Source organism: Bidens hawaiensis, unplaced genomic scaffold, assembly GCF_021521415.1.
Source record: "Bidens hawaiensis isolate Kalapana, Puna unplaced genomic scaffold, B.hawaiensis_p1.1 tig00000599_1, whole genome shotgun sequence".
In the NCBI taxonomy this organism is placed as follows: domain Eukaryota; kingdom Viridiplantae; phylum Streptophyta; class Magnoliopsida; order Asterales; family Asteraceae; genus Bidens; species Bidens hawaiensis.
In genome coordinates this window covers 5,735,962-5,760,738 of record NW_027491036.1, presented here as the reverse complement: position 1 = coordinate 5,760,738, position 24,777 = coordinate 5,735,962, and positions in this window count along the sequence as shown.

Sequence of the window (24,777 nt, the reverse complement as noted above, 5' to 3'; positions counted from 1 at the left end):
TATGGACAACTTCGCCTGAGGCGAAGTTGTCGTGTATTTATATAGGTTACGGATTAACTGTTTGGGGGTTAAGTTACGTGTAATTCAGTGAGTCAAGTGACGTGAGGTCGAGAGTCTGTGAGTATCACATGTTGAGTTATTAATATAACGTGTGTTTGTTCGTATCGTATTCGTGTGTTTGTGTGCTTGTGTTCTACGTCCGTAACGATCTACACAGGGATTCCGCACCTGTGTATATCGGGATATCTCGTGTGATCCGTCCAGGGAACCTACAGCAGGGGCTTCCGAGGAATACAAATAACCTCTGGTTTTTTTCAGATTTGGTGAGCATCTGAAAAAACTAGCGAATTACAACTCTATTGTACCACAATTGGTGCATTGATCTTTGCAGCGTTAATGCTTTTTGCTGGTTGGTTTCATTATCATAAAGCTGCTCCAAAACTGGCTTGGTTTCAAGATGTAGAATCTATGTTGAATCATCAATTAGTGGGGCTACTAGGACTTGGGTCTCTCTCTTGGGCAGTTACATAAATAAAAGACAAATACATAATCGATAAATACAAAGACTCGAGACGCAAAGTGCACTAACAGACACCCCCTCGTCTTGAGCTCTTTGTCTTTACTTTACTTGAAGCGCTTGGACTGCCAATCTCTGCAACTATGAATCCCTTTATCATAACATACACGCACAACGCGTTGGAATTGCATAGCCAGATCATAGTCTTCATTTCGCTCAAACAAAATCTTGTTCTTGTGTAGCACGTCATTGTCAGTCTCAGTTAAGTTAACCAGCTACATCGGATCAATGATCTTGATCAACTCGGTCTTCAAACCTTTGCCTAGAACAATGATGGCCTCGTTGGTTCGGTTGTCGTAATACCATCGGTTAAAGATAGATGCATGTGTTGGTTCAAAGTCTTCACTGGTACCCGCTTCATGGTATTTGGTGGCTTAACTTTGAGAATCAACTTCCTCCAACCCGTCCTTGGATCAATTTCGTCTATACGTTTTCGGGTTGGAACCTGGGGCTTGAGGAACTTAAATCTGTGGTTGACTTCAAATAACAGATGTTGATGGAACCAATCTGCTATCGAATCACCCTCCAGTTGATAAATGGACGACACGAGAGGGTACGAACATCCCAACGCGGTAAAGTAAGAACGTCCATTATCTTCTCATAATATCGAACCCCCTTTTCCCATTTCAAAATGCATACTTTAAGATCTGAATCATATAACCAAGAAATGATATTACCTTGAACCTTTGACACAGTTTTGAATGAAGTCATTTGGTTGGCTTTGGCATGAGCAGCAGCTTCATCCTTCTGTGCTTGATCTACATACCGATACGCATCAATAATCTTACGAGCTTTCTTGCTTCGAAACCCAAACCATCTTGCAATGTACGCATCAGTCGGGTTTTCAATAGAATCAAATCTGGTATCAACCACCTTCTTACCCTTGGATGCCTTCTCCAGATTATCCTCAGTTTCTTTAAACATTTGCTCATTAAATATAGGAGCACCGTGATCAACATTTGTGTATTGAAACAAGTCATGATACTCCTCAGCTGTGACATCTACAACCTCGACTTCCTCATCTTCATAAATAAAATCCGTATTCATTTGAATAGACGGATCATTCAAGATTTCCTCCTCATTCTCTACTTCCACATCCAGCTCTGCCTCTAACACGATCAATTGTTCATCATTCAAACCAAGCAGTAGTGAAATCTGTTCTCGTGTTAGAGACCATTGCACAAAATGCCCAACTTCAATCTCATTCCGGTTCACCACACTCATGACCACTCCCGATCCATCAAAAAAGATTACAGTGTCAGCTTCGATCATCTCAATCGGTTTTGCAGCAGTCGTATCATGATAAACAATAATCTGCTTGCCCGAATCACCAACTCCACTCGTGCCTGCACCAGATGATGAGTCGTGAGCTTGTTTCGTCTCACCACCTGCACCAGACTCATCAGGATCTTCGTCATCATTCTTGATTCTTTTTAGTGCATCATCCTTAAAAGTTAATTGTAAGATAAGTTCCTCATGCTCTTTTATTTTCACCCCCTGAGACGTAACAATCTCACATACGGCTTTCGTTTCTTTCTGGCAGAAGGAGACATAACTCATCAATTTCTTCTGATTTTTCATGAGTCGTTCTTGATTCAGGCGGTCAGTAAACATTTAATTTTCATACAAATGAAGAATATTCAAAAGCATGTCTGTTTGACGATGTGTCGGCATATTATAAAGAGATGGATGAACTGGCTGGACTGGTCCTTGAGGCCGTGTAATTCTCATAAATGAAACATCACTAGGTGGAGGAGGCCACATGAACGGTGTTGGAGGAGTAGTTGAGGAAGTAATAGAAGGTCTTGGTATCTCAGCTAAAGCAGTGTGAGGAATCATACCAAGCCTGTCATGAGGGACCATTGTCGTCATCAATGTAAGCTCCGGAGTGCTAGTAGTAAGCGGCACCGCCGGACGTTGAGGAGTGACGACCTTGTAGGCTGAATTCCAAATGAAACACTAGCCCCAGCTATCACACGTCTCTTAGCTGAACCCTCAGTTGCCAGCTCTTTACCCTTCCTCTTTTGTTGAGCTGCAATTGTAGAAGCTAACGCAGCTTCAACTGTAGCTTGTTGTTCTAAGATAGCTGCATCACCATCACCACCATTTCCTCCATCATTATCATCATCACCACCATCGTTCCCACCTTCTCCTCCCTCACGCTCGGAGTCCGAATCATCATGGATCCAGCGATCCTCGGGAGGACATACATAATCAGGATTCACAATATGACCAATCAGACGTTTGGTCTTTGGTCTCTCCTTCCTATAGATCTTCATTCGGCGTACAGTATCAGCCGTCATGTGATCTAGTTCCAGCACATCATCTACCAAAGTTTGATCGATTATAAAATTTGGAATCAGGTATTGAATAATTAGCTGAAGGAACCTTGGATACATTAGGAACTTCTTCTTCTGGACCGTTTGCAGCCACTGTTCTTTAAGATGATAAAAGATCATCTCTAAAAAATTAAAATGCTTATTAAGAAGGAGTGCTACAAAAGCTGACTGTATCATAATACGACATTCATCAAACCCGCCTTTCCGTCCTCCCAGGCAATGGATTAACACATGTAAGAGATACTTGTAAGTAGGACACAACCCATTCTTGTTGTACACAGATTCTCCAATATCACCTCCATAAAATACATGACGAAACAGTCCTTTGATCAGCTCATTATCAAATTCACATGGATAATCGCCAGTATCACCAAAACGAAGAACTCGTCGAATCACACTAATATCAACAGTAATAGGCGTTTGGTTGATTGTGGCAGTGATATGGTTCTCAACTTCAACGTATCTTGCTATACTCTAGAATTGACCAACAATACTGAGACGGACTTCACAATCAGCAGGGATAGAGTAGCGAATATGTGAACAACGAAGAAACTCTAATAATCCTCCAAAGAGATTTTCATTTGCAAAATTTGTACCAACGAAGGCACAAATAGTTTGTTTCTTGTAATATGGCAATAGCGGTAGAACTTGTTGTTGTTGTTGTTGTTGCTGTTGTTGTTGTTGTTGTTGCTCTTGTTGCTCAGCAAATGGTGGATCTTGGTCCATTTGATCAGCCATACTACTGTATAAATAAGGTTGAGAATAAGTAACCAGTAATCATAATAAAATAAATGATGTATTTATTTAAATAATTTTAGCAATTATTATAAACATAATTAAAATGTCATTCGTTAAAGAATCAATATGATTCGTTACAAAGTGTACAACGAATCATCTGATTCGCTATCAAGTAAATTGTTGACGAACCAGAGGTAGCGAATTACTATTGAGAAATGGGGAATTAGGAACTAGTTCGTTATAATTTAACAACTAATTCGTTATAAATTAACGAATGCACATCTGATTTGTTATTAAAAGGATTCGCTAATCTAGTTCGTGTTATTTACTTAACGAATTGGACACGAATGAATTCCAATTCGCTAAGTATAACGAATGGCCAACAAAAGGCTTAATCTTTGACTTTCTTGGTCAAGGTCAAAATTGACAAGAACACTAAGAGTCAAAATTACAAATCAGAAATCAATAACTCCATAATTATCGATGAGTAGCCGAACAAACAACCATAAAGGTCTCGGAAATCCACAACAACCCAAATGGTATCGATTTAAAAATCCAAAACATGAAATAAGATACTTAAATTAGGGTTTAGACCGGAATATAAAACCCCGATAATAACCACTTATAATCCACCCCTCAATCAGTAATCAAAATATAATCAAAGGGTACCATTGAAATCGAAAACCTATTCCGATGAACATGGTAACTGATTCAAGCCATTACAGTATATACATCAAGGTTCAAAGAAACCTCAAACAACGGTAACTATATTAACTTAATTACCCTAATCAAACTGTATGATTTTTGACAAAAGTACAAAGAAATGATCTTCTATACCTTATAATCACAATAGTATAATAAAACACAGAAAATCGAAAATCAAAGATTCTGAAAATTTTGAGCAGAGTAACCTTGTATAAAGTGAAGAAGAAGAGTGTTGAGTAGGACGGTTCGTATGCACGTCTTCCTATATACACTGACCCTGCACGATTTCCAAGGTAACGAATCAGATGATTCGTTTGAATTTTGAATTAACGAATCAGCCAATTCGTTAGAATCATTTAACACATGTCATGACGAATCAAATTGTGATTATTGTCTAGTTCGTTAATATATGGATAACGAATTGAAGTTGTTCGTTACAGAGCGCGGAAGCGAATTAAGTAACGAATTAGAGATAGTTCGTTAAAACAACCTAATTCGTTATTCTTAATTAACGACTCACCTTTTATTTAATTTTAAATGAATAAACAAATAAATTAAATGAATTACCGAGATCCCGTATCTCGATAATCAAATACCTTAAAATCGTTTCACATTTTGAAAACGATTACTTAAATAAATTAAATAATATGTAAAATGAAAATGAAAAGGAAAAATATTTTTGGTATTTTGTAATATTTAAAGAATGTATTTACATGAAAAAATATCCGAACCATGAAATAGACAATCTTATTGTGTTTTATATGATTTTTTAAAGGCATTACATATTTTTATATTTTTGCTGAGTTTGAGCAGAGAATCATATTGACCAAAATGTCCTTCCATCACAGTTTTATATTTCAACAATATTATGACTGGCGTTGTCACACCCTCAAAATCCACTAACAGAGTTTTACCATCAGAGGGTGTGAACTAACAGGATCTGAATCATTAGTTATAATCAAAGCATAAATAAAGTTTTCAAACCACGAAAACAATTTAAGTGTAAATAAGTGCGGAAGCGTAAAACCATAAACCAAGTGTTGCGTCACGCAGGACGACTTAAAAACCCAATTGGTAACAGTTTAAAAACAAGTTTACATAAACAATAGCGTTCAAAGTAATGCATGATCCTATACCGCGCGCCCGCCTCGGCTACCTGAGAATAACATACTAAAAGTGTCAACACGGGGTTGGTGAGTTCACAAGTTTATATAAAATAAAGCGTTTGCGTTTACGTTTTGCGTTTTGTGTTTTGCGTTACCAGATAGTGTTAAATCAGTTATATCTATAGGTAGCTAGCCTATAAAGCAAGTATTACTAAGTGTTCGACACCGTAGCTGACTGTTTATCATTTGCCTTGCCACCAGGTCTATCCCGACCATGGTAATGTGTTAGCCAAGATTACACCCACTCGACCTCCAGTCGAGTTTAGCGTTGGGTGAGGTTTGTCAAACCCAGTAGTACTACTCAACAGTGACTCGCTATTATCCAATACTAAACGGTTCGATGTGTATGAAGGACTTTTGTTGTTTCGTTTGCCACTTAGCCTTTACAAGTGATATATAACTAAATAACAAAATCTAAAAGCGTTTCGGAGTATGTATTCTCCCCCAAGTGAAAAAAACGTTTAAAAGAGTTAAAAGGGGAACGTGAAACTCACTGTTTGCGAAGAATTCAATAAAACAAGTCACCCAAGTGATGCGCGTCACAGAAAATCCTCACTAGCGTTCTAAAACAACAAATGAGATTTTCTAAGTGTTGGAACTACTATCGAGTCTCTAGACTCGGCACATAACACCTATGCACAAGATACGTTTCGTGTTTCGGTGGTGAATTGTGTGTGTCTCAACAAGCACATTGGTGATACGTTACATGTGTGAACAACTATTTACATATCATGTATTAATATTGTACATTACTAGCAATTATCCCCACAAGGGCAATTTGGTCATAAACGTAGCAATTATTTAACAACAAGCATGTTTCATGTATTTTCACATAGTTCAGCAGCTAGTTTTATCAAGACAGAATTCTACTTGAAAGATTACTCTATTCAACAGATCATAGCATATCAATTAATTCACCAAAAATCGTCACAAAAGCATGTATTAGTTAGGTTTCTAGAACTATTTTTATTGTATTTTTTTTATTCCACATAGTTTACTCACAATGATCAAAACATTACAGTAAACTCACAGCAGTCAAAATCATGCGCAACAGAATTTTATTTGTTATTCCCGTTAAATGAAAAATCCAATTAATGCAAGACCAATTGGGTTAGGTTCTTAACTCAACATGTTAACTTCCAGAAGTGGAACCAACCCATTTGGTCTTGTATTTCATGAGATATGATAATTACAAAACAACCTAACAGCAGGTCTCACAATTCAGGTTTGCACTTCAGTTTTGTAAAATAATAAAAGTTAATCTTTACTCGTCCAAAAATTACAAACTTGGACTTTATAGAAACTAGACTCAACCTAGTACACTGTAGTGTTAACAATATCGACCAATTACCACATTAACATTTAGTTACAGTTGTCTAAACATAACTTACAATCTGTCCAGTACCAGTTTTGACCTTTAATCACATTTAAATCGTTTGAGCAACCAAAACACCTCCAAATCAAGCGTGGTTGGGTTTTCTGGAAACTAGACTCAGAGTACTACCTTTTAGACTCATAAATAGCTCATTTTGGTTTTATATTTAACAAGTTACATGTCGTTCAAGTTTAACTATCTCTGCTGTCAAAACTAAGCAAGCACACACAATCGTCTAACATGCATCCTAAGCATACGACATATCTCCAAACATGCAATAAACATAATTATCCATAGAAATCAGTAGTAACCCTCTAGGGTTTACGAACAATCAATGATTTAACAACCTTTCACCGTTCAAAATCACATATGATCATCTAAATCAATAACCCAAAGCATAATTAATCATCAAGCATAAAATCAAACCCTAGTTCATCTTACTCATCAATTTCGTGACTTAGGGTTTTGGATTAACCCATTCAAAATCAAAATTAACCATATAGAATGCATAGAATAGTTGTTTATACCGTCCTAGCACCTTAATTCTTCAACAAACTTGAAAAATCCTTGTGTGTATGTGTGTGTATGATGAGGGCAGCCAAGGGAGCAATGGGAGGGGGGCCGATCGGTTGTGGGGAGGGAGAGGGAGAGTTAGGGTTTTTAATATTATTAATAATAATATGTTACACTAAGGCCCCTCAACTTCTAATTGTTACTTTTCTAGCTTAAAGTAACTTGTTTGCATCTTGAGTTAGTGTTCTATATAATATTATCAAATAGCACGTAAGCCTAACACATAATTATCACATAATTATTGTTTGGATGTTTTTCGTTTATTCACCAATGATTTGCGTCAACTCGTTTGCGTTTCGATGCAATCCCGAAAGACTACATATGTAGTGATTGTCAAGCGTCATTTAAAACTCTATTTTAAATGAAATGAGATGTGCGTTATAGATCAAGTGATCTTAAGTTTGAATTGACGGAGTTGGATTAACGGAGTTAACCTGAAATTGACGAGTGTCACATCATTCCCATGTTGAAAGAATTTTCGTCCCGAAAATTTGAGTCAAGTCGTGATGGGTGTCTGGAAAAGCAAGAAAAATTTTTCAGTTTGTCATATCATCCCCTAGTAGAAAGAAATTTCGTCCCGAAATTTAATTCATACCTCTGGTGATTTCTGACGGTTTGACGGGTTTCGCGGTTTTCGGTGTTTGGTCAACCCTTCAAAAAGGTGAGGATACTTTTTCATCATTTGATCCTCGCGTTCCCACGTGAACTCCGGTCCCCGTCTCGAGTTCCAACGAACCTTAACGATTGTAATTTTGCTGTGCTTGAGCGTTTTGGTTTCCCAATCCAGAACTTCGACTGGTTCTTCAATGAATCGTAGTTGTTCATCAACTTGCAATTCGTCCAAAGGGACTGCTTGGTTTTCATCGGAAAGACATTTCTTCAAATTGGATACATGGAATACATTGTGTACACTACTGAGTTCCGTTGGTAGATCCAGTCGGTACGCCACCGGACCAATGCGCTCAGTTATTCGGTAAGGGCCAACGTATCGTGGATTGAGTTTGTTTCGCTTTCCGAAGCGAACCACACCTTTCCAAGATGAGACTTTGAGTAATACTTGGTCGTCCACTTGAAATTCAAGAGGTTTTCGGCGCTTGTCGGCGTAACTCTTTTGGCGATCTCGTGCTGCTGCCATGCGGTTCCGGATTTGAACAACCTTTTCGGAGGTTTCAAGTACTAGTTCTGGACCAGTGATTTGGCTATCACCCACCTCTGCCTAGCAGAGAGGTGATCGACACTTCCGTCCGTACAACGCTTCAAACGGCACTGCTTTAATGCTTGCGTGGTAGCTGTTATTATACGAAAACTCTACCAAAGGTAAGTGAGGTTCCCAACTTTTTCCGAAATCCAGCACACATGCACGCAACATGTCCTCTAAGGTTTGAATGGTGCGCTCACTTTGCCCATCCATCTGAGGATGGTATGATGTGCTTATATCAAGGCGGGTGCCTAGTGCACTCTGTAGTGACTTCCAAAAGTGCGAAGTGAAACGGGAATCTCGATCAGATATGATCGAGACAGGCACTCCGTGTCTAGACACTACTTCTTTCATATAGATGCGAGTCAGTATTTCCATTTTGTCCGATTCCTTGATTGCAAAGAAGTGTGCAGACTTAGTCAACCGGTCAACGATCACCCAGATGGTATCACATCCCGTCGGTGTTTTGGGTAATCCCGTGATGAAATCCATTGAAATGTGTTCCCATTTCCACGTTGGAAGTTCTGGTTGCTGTAGCAGACCAGATGGTTTCTGATATTCTATTTTGACTCTTGCACAAGTCAAGCATTTGCTCACGTAGGTGGCAATGTCGGCTTTCATGTTTGGCCACCAATAAAGTGCTTTTAGGTCATGGTACATTTTACCTGAGCTAGGGTGGATGGAATATCGGGACTTGTGTGCTTCGTCCATCACTAGAGTTCTCAACTCTCTGTATCGTGGAACCCAAATCCGGTTTTCGAAATATCGGACCCCGTCCTATTTGGTTTCAAGTTGCTTGTCCATGCCCCGCATGAGTTCTGATGGGAGATTATCATCTTTCAAGGCTTCGAGTTGCGCATCGCGAATCTGATCGGGTAAGTTGGCGTGAATCGTGAGTTGTAATGCTCGCACTCGCCTAGGTTTATCCGTTTCTTTTTTGCTGAGAGCGTCGGCCACTACATTGGCCTTGCCATGGTGGTACTTGATGGCATAATCATAATCCTTAAGCAGCTCGACCCAACGACGCTGTCGCATGTTCAGCTCCTTCTGATCATAGATGTTGGAGACTTGTGGTCGGTGTAAATGGTAAACTTGGTACCGTACAAGTAATGCCTCTATATCTTAAGAGTAAACACCACAGATCCGAGTTCCAAGTCATGGGTCGTGTAATTCTTCTCGTGAATCCGTAGTTGTCGAGAGGCATAGGCTATAACCTTCTCGAGTTGCATCAGCACGCAACCGAGACCTTGTATCGATGCGTCACAATGTACCTCAAAATTTTTTGTTCCCTCGGGAAGGGCTAGGATAGGGGCGCTACAGAGTTTGGTTTTCAACAGTTGGAAAGCGGATTCTTGCGCGTCACCCCAATTGTACTTAGTACCCTTGTGAGTCAAAGAGGTGAGGGGTTGAGCAATCTTTAAAAATCCCTCGATAAAACGCCGGTAGTAGCCAGCCAGTCCTAGGAATTGTCGCACCTCAGTCGGAGTCTTAGGTGCTTCCAAGTTTTTGATGGCCTCTACCTTGCCGGGATCGACATGGATACCATTCTCATTAATCACATGTCCTAAGAAGTGAACCTCGCGAAGCCAAAATTCGCATTTCGAGAGTTTAGCGTACAGTTGTTCCTTCTTCAGTAATTCCAGAATTAACCTCAAGTGTTCTTCGTGTTCGGTGTTGTCCTTGGAGTAGACGAGGATATCATCAATAAAGACAATCACAAACTTGTCGAGGTACGCCTTGCTTACTCGGTTCATGAGATCCATGAATACGGCTGGTGCGTTGGTTAAGCCAAAAGGCATAACCGAAAACTGGTAGTGACCATACCGAGTTCTGAATGTCTTCTTTGAAATGTCTTCTTCGCGCACTCTTAATTGATGGTAACCAGATCTCAGATCGATCTTCGAGTAGTAACTCGATCCTTGCAGTTGGTCGAACAGATCATCAATTCGGGGTAGGGGATAACGGTTCTTGATCGTCACCTTGTTCAGCTCTCGGTAGTCGATGCACATGCGGAAAGTCCCGTCCTTCATTCGGACAAATAAGACAGGGGCTCCCCATGGTGATGAGCTAGGTCGGATAAAACCTTTATCCAACAAATCTTGCAATTGCGTGGACAATTCCTGAAGCTCTGCTGGTGCGAGCCGATACGGGGCTCGTGCTATGGGTGCTTCACCGGGGGTCAATTTGATTTGGAACTCGACTTGTAGAATAGGAGGGAGTCCAGGAAAATTCTCCGGGAAAACTTCCGGAAAATATCTCACGATCGGTATGTCTTCAATTCTCTTCTCCTCCACGGGTTTCTCGACAATATAAGCTAAAATTGCCGGATGACCCTTTCGTAAATATTTCTGCGCCTTCATGAGGGTGATGATGCTGGTGGTCATGCCGCTCTTCTCGCCCTGAATTGAAATGATCTAGCCGGAAAGGATAGTGATGTTGTAGGTTCCTGGACGGATCGTACACGGGATGTCGCTATCTGCGCAGGTGCGGAATCCCTGCGTAGTTAGATACGAGCGTAGAATACGAATAAATCAAACACACGAGCAATAACCGAACACGTTATATTGATAACCGAACACGTGACTCGAGGTCACTATTACAGACTAACTTGTAAACACGTAACTCGCTAACCCTCGAACTCACGAACTCTTGAACTAATCAACTCCTACAAACTGTTACAGTGAACAGTTTATATAAGCACGACAACTTCGCCTCAGGCGAAGTTGTCCTTAACTTCGCTTGTTCAACAAGTTCGCCTGAGCGAACTTGTTGACAACTTCGCTTGTTTGACAAGTTCGCCTAAGCGAACTTGTTGACAACTTCGCACATACAAAAACATAATCATAAACATAATTACATTACAGACTCGATTACAAATGCTAGACTATGAACTACTGACACACATGTACCAACAGACTCCCCCTTGGCAGTAGCTTCATATCTTGATCTTCAAATCTTGAGTCTTGTAATCTTGCATCTCTACGCGTGCGCTCCCTCTCTAACACACACCGACACCACCCCTTGATATTTCCTAGCTTGATCCTTCCAAGCAGGAATGTAGAAGATCTTCTTCTCGTTGTGCATCTTCAGATCAGCCTGCGATAGATTAACAAGATGCATCGGGTCGTAAACCCTAAGCACTTCTTGTTCATCCACATCTTCCATTACCGCCTCCGCTGTCTCACAGTCCACGAACCACCATTTTAGATCTTTGAGCACGTCCTTGGGCATGAGCTTCATCGGTACTTCTTTAAGGCACCGGATCGGTTTATACTTCATTATCATCCAAGGCTTTCCATCAGCTCTCAGACCTCTATCCTTGTCTTCGACAAGTTTCCCCTTTTGTGGTCTCATCAGCTCAAACTTCTTCTCCTTAATACACTCCTTCCACACGATCTTCCCGATGATTCTAGCCATGTTGTCTTCACTTCGGTTTATCAATCCCAATCTGGCTAAATCTTTTACCTCACATTCAGGCAGTGTGTTTAAAGATCTCAACGTTCTCCTGAAGTACTGAATTCCATCGTATCTTTTGATCACGAAGAGCCGCAGCTGCTCATCATATATCCAGCAGATAATACCTTTCTTTGCTTCTGCGTATCCCTTAATATTGTAACTCTTTTTGAACATTTTAGGGATCGCCGGCTTCTTCGTCTTTATGAACCAGTGAGCACAACCTTCCTTCCAATTCTGTTGTTCCTCCCATTCAGTATCTTCCTCAACAGTCTTATCACCCATCTCTGGCATCTCAACCTCCGGAATCTCGTGTTCCACGGAGTCATCTACAATTTCCCCTTCCTCTATCACATTCTCAACAGTAATTTGCTCACCGATCTTCTCAATCTCATCAACCGGCAGCACATCTTCTTCCAGCATAAAATCATCATCATCCTCATCCAGCTCTTTTAATGCGTCGATTACGTCTTCGACATCATCATCAACCGCTACCACCTCGTCACCAGCTGCGCTTGTAGACTCCCCCTCAGCTGTGGAAGCCCCAAGAGCCTGAGAGGTTCTTGGAAGCTCACCACCTGCACCTTCCGGTGCATTGGGATCATCGTCTTGATCTTCTCTCCGTTTTGTCCTCAACTCATCTCCCCTACAAGTCTTCTCCCCCTGAGATGCCAAGAACTCTTTGAAGGCATCTATTACTTTCCCGTGCGCTACCAGGAGGGATGCTTGCAGGCGATTGGATTCCACTAGGCTTTGTATGGTCTTTGACTGTTCAGCTACAATCCGCTCTAGCGAAGCAATCCTTTCGGAGTCTGAAGTAGACGTTGAAGTCGGCGGGACATCAGCAGCAGAAGTGACCGCAGGTGGTACACTTGGTAACCCTGCAGTAGTAGTAACTGTGGACTCAACAAATCGTGCAACTACCACCGGTGGAGTAAGCGATTGGGGTGGTAGAGACACAACTGCTGGAGCCGACGTCTCGACGGCAGTAACCTGTGCTGTAGAAGGAATAAGAGACATACCAGACAAGGCAGGTGGAGCAAAACGTACCAGCCTTGAAGATTCTCCAGCTCCCGAACCCATACCTGTCAGTTCTCTTCTTGAACGCCTGAGCACTAGTTGAACTGCTTCTTCTTCATCAACTTCCTCATCATCATCGTCAACAGTTCTCGGCCTCTTTCCAGTCGTTCTCTCCCGTGACACCATTAGTCGTCTGGCTTCAGCAAATGTTTCGTCAAGATCGGAGTCAGCTACCGAAGTAACTGCTCTAGTAACCTCCATGACCTGAGAACCTGAGACATCCATATCAAACAATCCATGGCCGCTAAAAGCAGCATCAAGATCTACTTCTTCAGTAGTAGGCACAGCAGCAGAGGCAACAGTAGATACAACAGGAGCAGCCGATACAGCCTGGGGTGCTGCCGCCTGATGTGGTCTTGGGTCTCTGAACTCGTCCCCACCAGCAGGAACATACTCCGGGTTGACAAGATACCCGAACAGTGGAGTATGCCTGGGACGCAGCTCAGGCTTGCTTCGTGCGCTAGAAGTGCGACACTGAGCAAAGATACGCTTCGTCACACATTCAACGTATCTAATAGGGCGTCTCTGAGGTAGCAACGGAGCCACATGATTGAGAATCATTTGTAAGAACCGAGGATACATAATAAATCGCTCGCGCGCCACAGCCCTCCTCTGACGATCAATCTCGTAAAATATCAGCTGACTAAATGAATATCTTCTGTTGTAAGTCAGGGCAGTCATGGCAGACTGCATCGTCGCGCCCATTCCATCAGTTCCTGCCTTCCTCCCAGACATGCACACGATCAAGACGTGCATTAGGAAGCGCCACTGATCTAGCAAAAAATCCTTTTCTCCTCTGCGTGTCCCCCAACGGACCTGAATAACCCATCCTGAGATATGCCCCATCACGAAAAGGAGCGACGAACTCCGTTGGGTCATCCCTAGTTTCTTCTCCAAACTGCAAAGCCAACCGTATAGCTTCTGAAGAGAACTGCACAACGTGACCATTTACGGTTGCTCGCATCACCGGTGGATCAACCCGGCAATCATACTCTACCGACTGCCAAAAGTCTTCAATGTTAGGTAGTGATATAGGCAGGGTATTCGTGATCGCATGGAAGATCCTTGAGCGCAGGAGAAATGTGATTATCTCCCTGTAGTCCTCCACGCCACTTGCGTCTGGATCTAACATGATGTACTGGTTATGCGCTGAAAAGAACTGTCTTTGATCATTACCGTCATCACCACCAGCACCGCCAACAGCAGCCATATCTGCACTAAACAAACCAAGTTAGATAACTGTTAAGCAACTCACAAGTTCGCGTTATACCATGAGCGAAGTTGTGATTAAAACTGTATAGGCGAACTTAAAGGTGAGGCGTAGTTGGGAACAACTTCGCTTCATCTGTAACTTCGTCTAAATAACTGTTAAACAAATTGGTTTAGGCGAAGTTGAAGATAACTTCGCCTTATCACAACATCGCCTTAGGCGAAGATAAGTGTTAGGCGAAATTAAGCTTCAGGCGAAGTTGTGGAAAACTTCGCCTCAAGCGAAATTAAGCCCCAGGCGAAGTTGCGGATAACTTCGCCTAAACCCTAACTTCGCCTGAATCTGAAACGGCGACTGTTCAGATTCAAAGGCCAAGATCCGATGATTTCGCAACGATTTGACTATCCAGGAGTGAAGAACAACACATAATAATGGTTTTAAGACGAAAAGCTCGTCCATGAACACGTATTACATGGTCGAAAAACTAGGTTTTGAAGGTCCGATGACCCGAGGTCTCGAACCGGGTAAAAACTATAAAGAACGAGTATGTTTATGAAGGATATCGACAACACATACCCTCAATGAATAATAGAAACTGGAATCAAAGATCGAAATCGGAGATAAAAATCAAGTTCGCCGGAGATCTCGCAATTTCGCCGGAAAGAGAAAACAATTTCGCTGATATTTAAATGAAGTTTACTGTTTGAAAATCAACTTATATAGGGTCAGAGTTGGTCAGGCGAAGTTAATGATAACTTCGCCTAGGCGAAGTTAAGCACAAGTTCGCCTGATTCAACAACTTCGCCTATATTTTCAGAATCAAACCTTTAAGTTTGAACATTTTGCAATTAACATTTGAAAGTTTCATAAAGAGTTAAACAAAAATGATCAAGTCTAAGTAACCAGTTATAAAATAATACAACTACAAAAATAGAAAAAAAACTTATAAAAATTTAACGAAATAAGGGATCAAATTTCAGTCTTGGTAGGGACAGCTATGTTTTAGAAAAGATCTTAACAGGAATCATACTAACTACGTGACGGTCACATAGATCCGTGTTTAGATGTATTATGACATATAGAGACAGGTTGTAAGCAGGTAATATACTTAAGATGGTTTTCATCGTTTCTGTGATACGAGTTATGTTCAATTAATCCTTAAAATTTAAGTGGGCAACAACTCAGAAATATTGATGCCTCCTATCTATCCTCAAAGCGTATTTGGCTTTCCCCAAGACACCCCGAATTGACTTCGACCCATAGTGTCTGATTAACTTGTATGTACTCTCCTTCTGGTTCCCGTTCTTCTTCTTACTCTAAGATAGAGAAGTCTTGATTTTATGATCACTATTTATGTTACAATAACTCCAAATTTTTTTTTTTTTTTTTTTTTTTTTAACAACATAGACTTCAAAGTAGAAATTAACTGCAAGTCCCGAATCTGGATCACTGCAGTGTCTTGAAACGCTTTCTTCACGGGAATCAGAACACACATGGGCTCGTGTATGACTGGGTAATCGCTTTTCTGCCTATCATACGAAAAGATATATATGAAGACACGCAAAACTCTTAAGGAGTTTCCACGTAAAATCAAGTAAAATTAGTTTGTATCACATCTACTTTTACGCACCATAAAAAGTTACCATGACATACAATGATTGTCCTAAAGCCTTTTAAGCCTAATAACTTCACTAGTTAAGCACACACAATCAGTATATATATCATTTTCCAAGGTTAGATCAATTTTCCGTTTAACATAGCTAACGTACTTCTTACGAAGTAACAGACTTGAAAAGTAATTTCATTTCCCTTAACAAAACTTTTGACTTCAGTCACCCCGATCAAGTCAAAGTCTTCAGGTAAACGGCAATCCTGAAGATCCAATGGATCAACTAGACCGACCACATACAAGTATGTGTCCTTCTAACTATGTATGACCGACTAATTTTCAGCGACAGAAAGAAAACACATCATAACTGCCCCGGTCACTTTCAGTCATCTGGTTAATGGCGACCCTCATTTTCTAAGTAGAAACGAGGACCAAAACATATCCGTAGATATGTCCATCAAACGGAGGTAACCGACTAATTTTAAGCAATAGTGACGTTTTTTTTTTTTTTTTTTTTTTTTAAATAAACACAAAAATATGGTTACTCAGGATTGATCATCCCGTTCAGCTCAATTAGGTTTTGAAATCTGGATTTATCAAACGCTTTTGTAAATAAATCAGCGAAATTTTCGAGCGTATCAACTTTTTCGATCTTAATCAGTTTCTTCTCAGCACAATCCCGTATGAAATGATGACGAATGTCAATATGTTTGGTTTTACTATGTTTCACGGGATTGTTAATTACTGAGATGGCTGCAGTGTTATCAATTAAAATAGGAGTGAGTAAGAAATTCAGACCATAGTCGCGCAATTGTTGCTGAATCCACAAAACCTGTGAACAGCAGTTGGATGCTGCCATATATTCAGCTTCACATGTTGAGATTGCAACTGACGTCTGTTTCTTGCACTGCCAGGAAACTAATCTTCCACCGAGAAACTGACATCCTCCTGTAGTCGACTTCCGACTCTGATTGCACCCTCCATAATCAGAGTCAGTGTAAGCTACCAGTTCCACGTCTCCTCCCTTCGGGTACCACAACCCCAGCTTCGGCTTGCCCTTGAGATACCGTAGTATCCTCTTTGCACCTTTCAAGTGAGATTCTTTCGGATTTGCCTGAAAACGTGCACAAAGACAAACAGCAAACATTATATCAGGCCTAGAAGCAGTTAAATACATTAATGAACCTATTATCGCCCGATACAGAGTTGGGTCCACATCTGCTTCACCATCTGATTCAGCGCCCAATTTGTGATTGACGCAGATTGGAGTGTCATATGGAGAACTGTCCTCCATCTTGAATCGCTTGAGCACATCATGAACGTACTTCGTCTGATGAATGAACATCCCGTCCTTCTTCTGATCAACCTGCAATCCTAGAAAGAAAGTTAGTTCACCCATAGCACTCATTTCGAACCTTTTCTTCATGACATCCTCAAAATCTTGACACATGGAGACTCTTGATGCAGCAAATATGATGTCATCCACGTAGACTTGAACTAGTAGGAAGTCGCTTCCTTCTCTCTTCACGAACAGTGTGCTGTCAATTAAACCCCTTTCAAAACCATTCTCGAGCAAGTAGTCCGATAACGTTGAATACCAGGCACGAGGTGCCTGATGTAATCCATACAGCGCCTTGCTCAACTTGTATACGTGATCTGGGAAATCTGGGTCAGGAAAACCCGGAGGTTGCTTAACATACACAACCTCATCAACTTTCCCATTTAAAAACGCACTCTTCACATCTAGCTGAAACACCTTCATTCTCTTACATGCAGCAAATGCCAAAAACAATCTTATCGCTTCCAACCGGGCGACAGGAGCAAACACCTCATTGTAATCAATACCCTCTTGCTGATTAAACCCTTTAACAACCAGCCTTGCCTTGTTTCTAATGATAATCCCCTTTTCATCCCTCTTGCACTTAAACACCCATTTTGTGCCTATAGCATGCACATTCCTTGGTTTTTCAACCAAAGTCCAGACTTCCATCTTCTCGAATTGAGCCAACTCTTCTTGCATGGCCTCGACCCACGAGCTGTCCTTAAGAGCCATTTGATAATTTTTCGGTTCAATCTGGCTAATAAAGCAGGAGTACAAACATTCGTTCATTATACCCGTTTCTTTTATGCTTGTATAAACACATGTGTGCTCATTCAAGCTACTTCTGGTTTGTACACTGAAGGACACATCACCTATGATATTCTCCAATGGGTGATCTCTGTGAATTCTCGTGGTCGGAACAGCACCGACATGCAGATTATCTTCCAAATTTGAAGAGATCTCATCAATGGTTGTTTCTGGCTGAGAGTGAAAAGGATTAATAAATTCATCTTCAGTCGAGGCAGTAGGGGTACCGATAGTGTTTGATGTGGAAGGTTGAGATTTCTCAATCAGCTGTCGTTGCAATAGATTCTCTTCCTCATCAAGTATCATCTTCGTCACAGCTCTTTCGTCTTCTTCAGAAATTTCCAAATCAGGTACGTTAAACGACTTAAAAAGCTTAACATAGTCGAAAAGCTCAGCAGGTCCATTGCTTGGTTTTGGCGATTGGTAACTAGTAATGTCGGTGTTACAAACCACCTCCACCTTGCAAGTCGACGTATTGAAGACCCGTCTGTTAGGAGTCCCAACAACATAACCGACTAGGATTCCCTCATCGGCTAATTCACCAAATTTCGAATTAGTCTTCAGAATCGAACAAGGAGACCCGAATGGTTCAAGACCGCACAAGTTGGGCTTCCTTCCATGCATAAGCTCGTAACATGTTTTTCCAAGTCTCTTAACGGTTAACACCCTATTCAGAACATAGCAGGCTGTAGCAACTGCTTCAGCCCAGAACATCACAGGAAGCTTCGAGTCTGCCAGCATAGTTCTGGCTCCTTCAATTAACGTTCGGTTCTTCCTTTCAGCCACTCCATTCTGTTGCGGAGTATACGGAGCGCTGTATTGATGTTCAATTCCTTTCTGAAGACAGAAGATTTCCATTTCAAAGTTCTTGAACTCTGTCCCATTGTCACTTCTGATGTATTTAACTGATTTACTCATGACGTTCTCAACCTTAGTAATTAGATTCTTCACCATTTGAGCCGTCTCATCTTTAGATTTCGGAAAATATACCCACGAATATCGCGAGTAGTCATCAGTGATCACCAAGCAGTAAGAAGTACCTCCTAGACTTTTTACATTCACGGGAGCGAAGAGATCCATATGAAGTAGTTCTAGAGTACCGGCAATTGAATTGATCTTCTTGGTGAGATGGGATTTCTTGTGTTGTTTTCCCTTCTTGCATGCTATGCATTTGTCTTCAAAGTTAAAACTTTTTAAGGGAACGCCCATCACAAGCCCATTCTTGACAATGAAGTTCATCTTCCGAAGATGAATGTGTCCCATTCTCCTGTGCCATAATTCTGATTCTGATTCGCTTGCTTTTGTCATTAAACAAGATTCTCCGGTGGCCATTTCAGTAGACCTCATATCCATCACATATGTATTCGTTTCACGTGGAGCTTTCATAACTATCCATTCGTCTGGTATCTGAAAACCAGGCTTTAATACGATCGCTTCGTTCTTCGTGAAATGGACAGTGTAATCTTTATCACAAATCTGCGACACACTCAGCAGATTGTGCTTTAATTCCTCCACAAAATTCACATTCTCAAGTGTCATCCTTCCATTTGACACTGTTCCTCTACCAGTAATCCTTCCTCCGTTTTCACCAGCAAAACTAACTCTCGCTCCCTGAACAGGTTTTAAGTCATGCAACAAGTGTTTGTTGCCCGTCATGTGCCGGGAACAGCCGCTATCTACAATCCAAAGACTGTGGGCAGCCCTGTTCAACTGTTCCTGCACAATAAAACAGAGAATTAGAATCTTGGGACCCAAGACCAATTGGTCTTGGATCGATACGTCCCGTACCCTGGCTTTCCAAAGTTAGCATCAGGATGATTCCTGTAAGTCCTGTTAGGAAATCTCCTTGAAGATTGAGTGTGATGCCTTCCAAACTTATGTGAATTGAAAGTGTTATATCTTGTGGTTTGGTTGAAAAACTGAGGTTTGTTTTTATGAAAACTTGAATTAGTTACATTTTGGCATTTTGATAAGTTATCATTTTTCGCAGTATCAAATTGATGCTTATTCTCGGTTTTATTTGGCCTCACACCTCTGTATCTCGGTGTCAGAGGGCAATCTGCAACAAGATGTCCTAATTTATTACATCTAAAGCAACACCTACTCTCCATTTTCTTTTCAAATGTTGGTTTGGATGTAGAGGCAGTGTTACCAGCCGTTCGTCTCACATAAGGTGGGACATACGGGTTGAGTGGAGTACACTTTTTAGAAGATTTATTTTTATCTCCACCGGTGGGTAACACTACCTTCTCTTTCGTCTTACCAGATTCGGACAACTTATCCAAATCCGATGAGACTGGACTCGTAACAGAAATATTTACACTAGAAACAGGCGAACTCGTTCCGCCATTACTAACAGTTGGTTCTTTAAATGTAACCTTGATGGGAACTGTCTGAGGAACTTCAAACCCAGCAGATTTCTGTACACTAGGGTTAAAAGTGTAATTATGGTTATACGGTGGTGGAACCTCGTGATAACCAATTCCTCCTCTCTTTGGAGAGGTACCTTGATCACTAACAAGGTGATCAAGAATAGCTGAGGAATTTCGGAACTGCTCGAGTTTTCGGTTCAGTTCCACCACTTTCACCTGGTGGTCAGCAATCTGCTTTTCACGTTCAGCAATAAGTTTAGTTTTTTCTTCTAAAACCTCATAGCTTAGGTCAATTACATCAATTTTTTCAGCAAGTTTAGTTTTTAAGCTTTTGACATCTTTTTCACATGCTTTTATTTTAACTTTAAAACTGTTTTCTCTTGCCTTAGTAAAATGATGATCTTCTTTAAGATTTTTAAATTCAGCATCTAAACGAACATACTGATCAGTTATGGTCGCAAGTTGCTCAGACAAATTCTCACATTTTGTACAAACAGGTTTAGGACTTACCTCGGAGGGTTGACCATCGTTATCTGCCATGAAAGCTTTCTCTTCACCAGTAGCTTTCTCTTCTCCAGTCATCTTCTCACAATCTTCATTTTCTACCTTTGCCATATTCGCCTGCTCACCAGTTTCATTCGCCTGCAGGTTCCAGTTGTATTCACCGGCTTCTCTAGACAACATGGCATTGACTTCTCTACTAATCCCAGTAGGCTGTGCTGACCGGCCTTGACCCCGTTCAACTCTCTCGTTTCTGCATTCTTTAGCAAAGTGCCCATACTGTTGACAGTTATAGCACCTCACTTTAGACTTGTCGAATCCGGGCCTACCACCAACAAACTTTCTCCCCGTCTTATTCATGAAACGCTTGACTCGCCTTACTATCATGGCCATTTGCCATTGCAAATCCATCTCCTCCAGATCATCAGCATCGATCTGGTCATAATCCTCATCCAAAGCAGCAGGGTCCACAATCTTCCCTTGTATGTAGTTCTCATATGAAGCGATAAAAGATGCATAGACTGCAAACTGCTCTTCAGCAGATTTGACACTCATTGGACTCTTGGAATAGTTATTGCTTGAGGCACTAGGAGAGAAACTACTGTTGGATGTTTGAGGTTTCGAAGCACTTGAACCTCTAGCAGCAAAGCAAACATCACCGTTCATGTTCACTGAAACGTTTCCTTCATGAGAAGAGTCAGAACCTGACTCCCCTTTTGAGTAATAAGCAGCTGATTCAGGCCTCGAACTTGAGCCTGAGTTAACTTTTGCACCATACATACCAGGGTCTTGTATCTGATCTGTTGGTGTTTCTTTTCGAACCATATTAAGCTCATAAGTTCTGAGCTTGTTTACTGCCGTTTCCAAATCATAATTAGGAAAGTCTCTGTCTTCCCTCATAAGAACGGTGTACATTTCCCACTTCGGTGGGAAAGCATCGAGAAGCTTTTCAATGATCTCTTCTTCTCGGTAAGCAATCGAATAATTGTTAAGCTCTGTCATTAGATGATAGTATCTGGTGATAATGTCATCCAGTGATTCGTTCTTCAAATATTTGAAAACGGAGAACTGGGTCTTTAAAAGTTTGATCTTTGATGCACGGATACCCACGTTCCCCTCGAATCTATTTTCAAGAGCATCCCAAAGCTCTCTCGCAGAAGTGTACTTTCGGAACGTATGGAGAACCTCTTGAGGAAGTGCCATTGTTATAGCAGCATGGGCCTTGCTCTCGGCCTCATACATTTTCTTTTCTTCGTCCTCCATTTTGCTATACTTCTTAACCACATCACGACCTTCGTATTGCATAGTTGGAGGGATATATCCATCCTGGATGCACACCCACATTTTTGCATCCTGATATTTAATGTATTGGATGAATCTGTCCTTCCATGCCACGAAGTCAGTTCCTTTCATCAACCTCGGGGCCTTAGTGGCTGACCCCGCTTCTACTTCCATCTTGACTAAATCGGAGATGTTAATTGACGACATTTTTGCGAAAACCCGAAAACCCGAAAATTAAAAAAATCTTCTAAACAGTACAGTAGGCGAAGTTAAGAATAACTTCGCTTGAAAGTTAACTTCGCTGGAAAGTGTAACTTCGCTGGGCCTTAAATTCGCTTGACTGGGCGAAGTTAAGAATAACTTCGCTTAGGATGAGCGAACTTAGGAGGTAAGCGAACTTGGGAGGTAAGCGAAGTTGAGGATAACTTCGCTTAGGCGAACTTAGGAGGTAGGCGAAGTTGTGGTTAACTTCGCTTAATCCTTATATCTTCGCCGAAACCCTACTTCCAGTGACGGCAACTTCGCCTGAAGAACGGTAACTTCGCCCGATGAACAAGGAAACTGTTCAGATCTGATTTCGTCAATCTAGCAGTTTCCGATCGATGTTATGGCTTGCAAATGACTGTCAAACACGAGTAAAACACAATCCCAATAAAAACACGTCCCGCGAATAGGTCAAACGAGACGTTTTCTACACCCGCGTGAAATCCCGAACCTCACAATCGAGCCGATGGCTCTGATACCAATTGTAGGTTCCTGGACGGATCGTACACGGGATGTCGCTATCTGCGCAGGTGCGGAATCCCTGCGTAGTTAGATACGAGCGTAGAATACGAATAAATCAAACACACGAGCAATAACCGAACACGTTATATTGATAACCGAACACGTGACTCGAGGTCACTATTACAGACTAACTTGTAAACACGTAACTCGCTAACCCTCGAACTCACGAACTCTTGAACTAATCAACTCCTACAAACTGTTACAGTGAACAGTTTATATAAGCACGACAACTTCGCCTCAGGCGAAGTTGTCCTTAACTTCGCTTGTTCAACAAGTTCGCCTGAGCGAACTTGTTGACAACTTCGCTTGTTTGACAAGTTCGCCTAAGCGAACTTGTTGACAACTTCGCACATACAAAAACATAATCATAAACATAATTACATTACAGACTCGATTACAAATGCTAGACTATGAACTACTGACACACATGTACCAACAGATGTGGACTATCTTGTCATGACATATAATCTCCGCTCGGTTCTCGGATAACCAGTACATGCCGACAACGACATCGAAACTACCAAGTGTAAAAGGTATGAGGTTGATATCAATAGTATGGCCCGACAGTTTCAACATACATCCCGCAAGTACATGAGTTGTTTCTATAGACTTACCGTCAGCTAATTCAACAGGAAACTTAGCATCTAACGGGGTTGGAGTTAAGTCTAAGAGTTTACTAAAGGCTTTCGATACAAAACTCCTATCAGCTCTAGTGTGAAACAAAACAGAAGCAAAACAGTCGTTCACAGGAAACTTACCAGTCACTACATACGGATCGCTGCGGGCCTGGCTCGACCCAATGACGAAAGCTCTTCTTTTACCACTGCTTCCGCCAACGCTGCTGCCTCCATTGTTCTCATTCTGCTTTAGTTTGGGGAAATCCTTATTGAAATGACCCTCTTGACCACACTCGAAACACCCTTTAGTCGTCATAGGTGGTTTAGGAGCACCCTTTGCCGCTAGGTCTCCCCTACATTCTTTGGCCTGATGACACATTTTTCGGCATCTCAGACATTTGATACGGTCGCATGGCCCAGCATCGTGATAGTTGCACTTGTTGCATTTCGGGTGTTTCCCAGCATATCCGCTCGAACTCTGCCCGCCACTGTTGTTGATATTGTTGGGTCCCTTTTTATTGAAGCTCCGAGTGAGTTCGGGCTTACGGTAGTGTTGTTGCTGTGGGAGGTTCGAGGATGAGGACCTGGTGTTGTCAAATTTTCTCTTTCCATTGCTCGGGTTGTTGTTGTTGTCAGTGCTCGGGTTATCACGGGTTTTAGAGGTTGAACCTCTAGGTGGTAACGCACCTTGGGTCACTACCTGATCCGTCAGTTTATGAGCTAACCGGATCGCTTGTTGAATTGTAGCCGGTTTAGAAGACGTCACCATACCCTGAATTTGTGGTACCAACCCATCGATATACATCTTAATCCTCTTACTCGGCGGGTCTTCCATCCGTGGACACATTACTGCTAGCTCGTGAGAACGGGTGGTGTAAGCTTCAATCTCGGAACCCACCAAAACTCAGATTCCAACTTCGCGATCTCCTCTCTAGGACAATACTCTTCCCGCATCATATTCTTGAACTCTTCCCAGTTCATAGCGTTAGCCAATTCCAATTCAAGAATTTGCACATTGGAGTTCCACCAAGTGAGAGCAGAATCTTCCAGTGTTCCAGCGGAAAGTCCC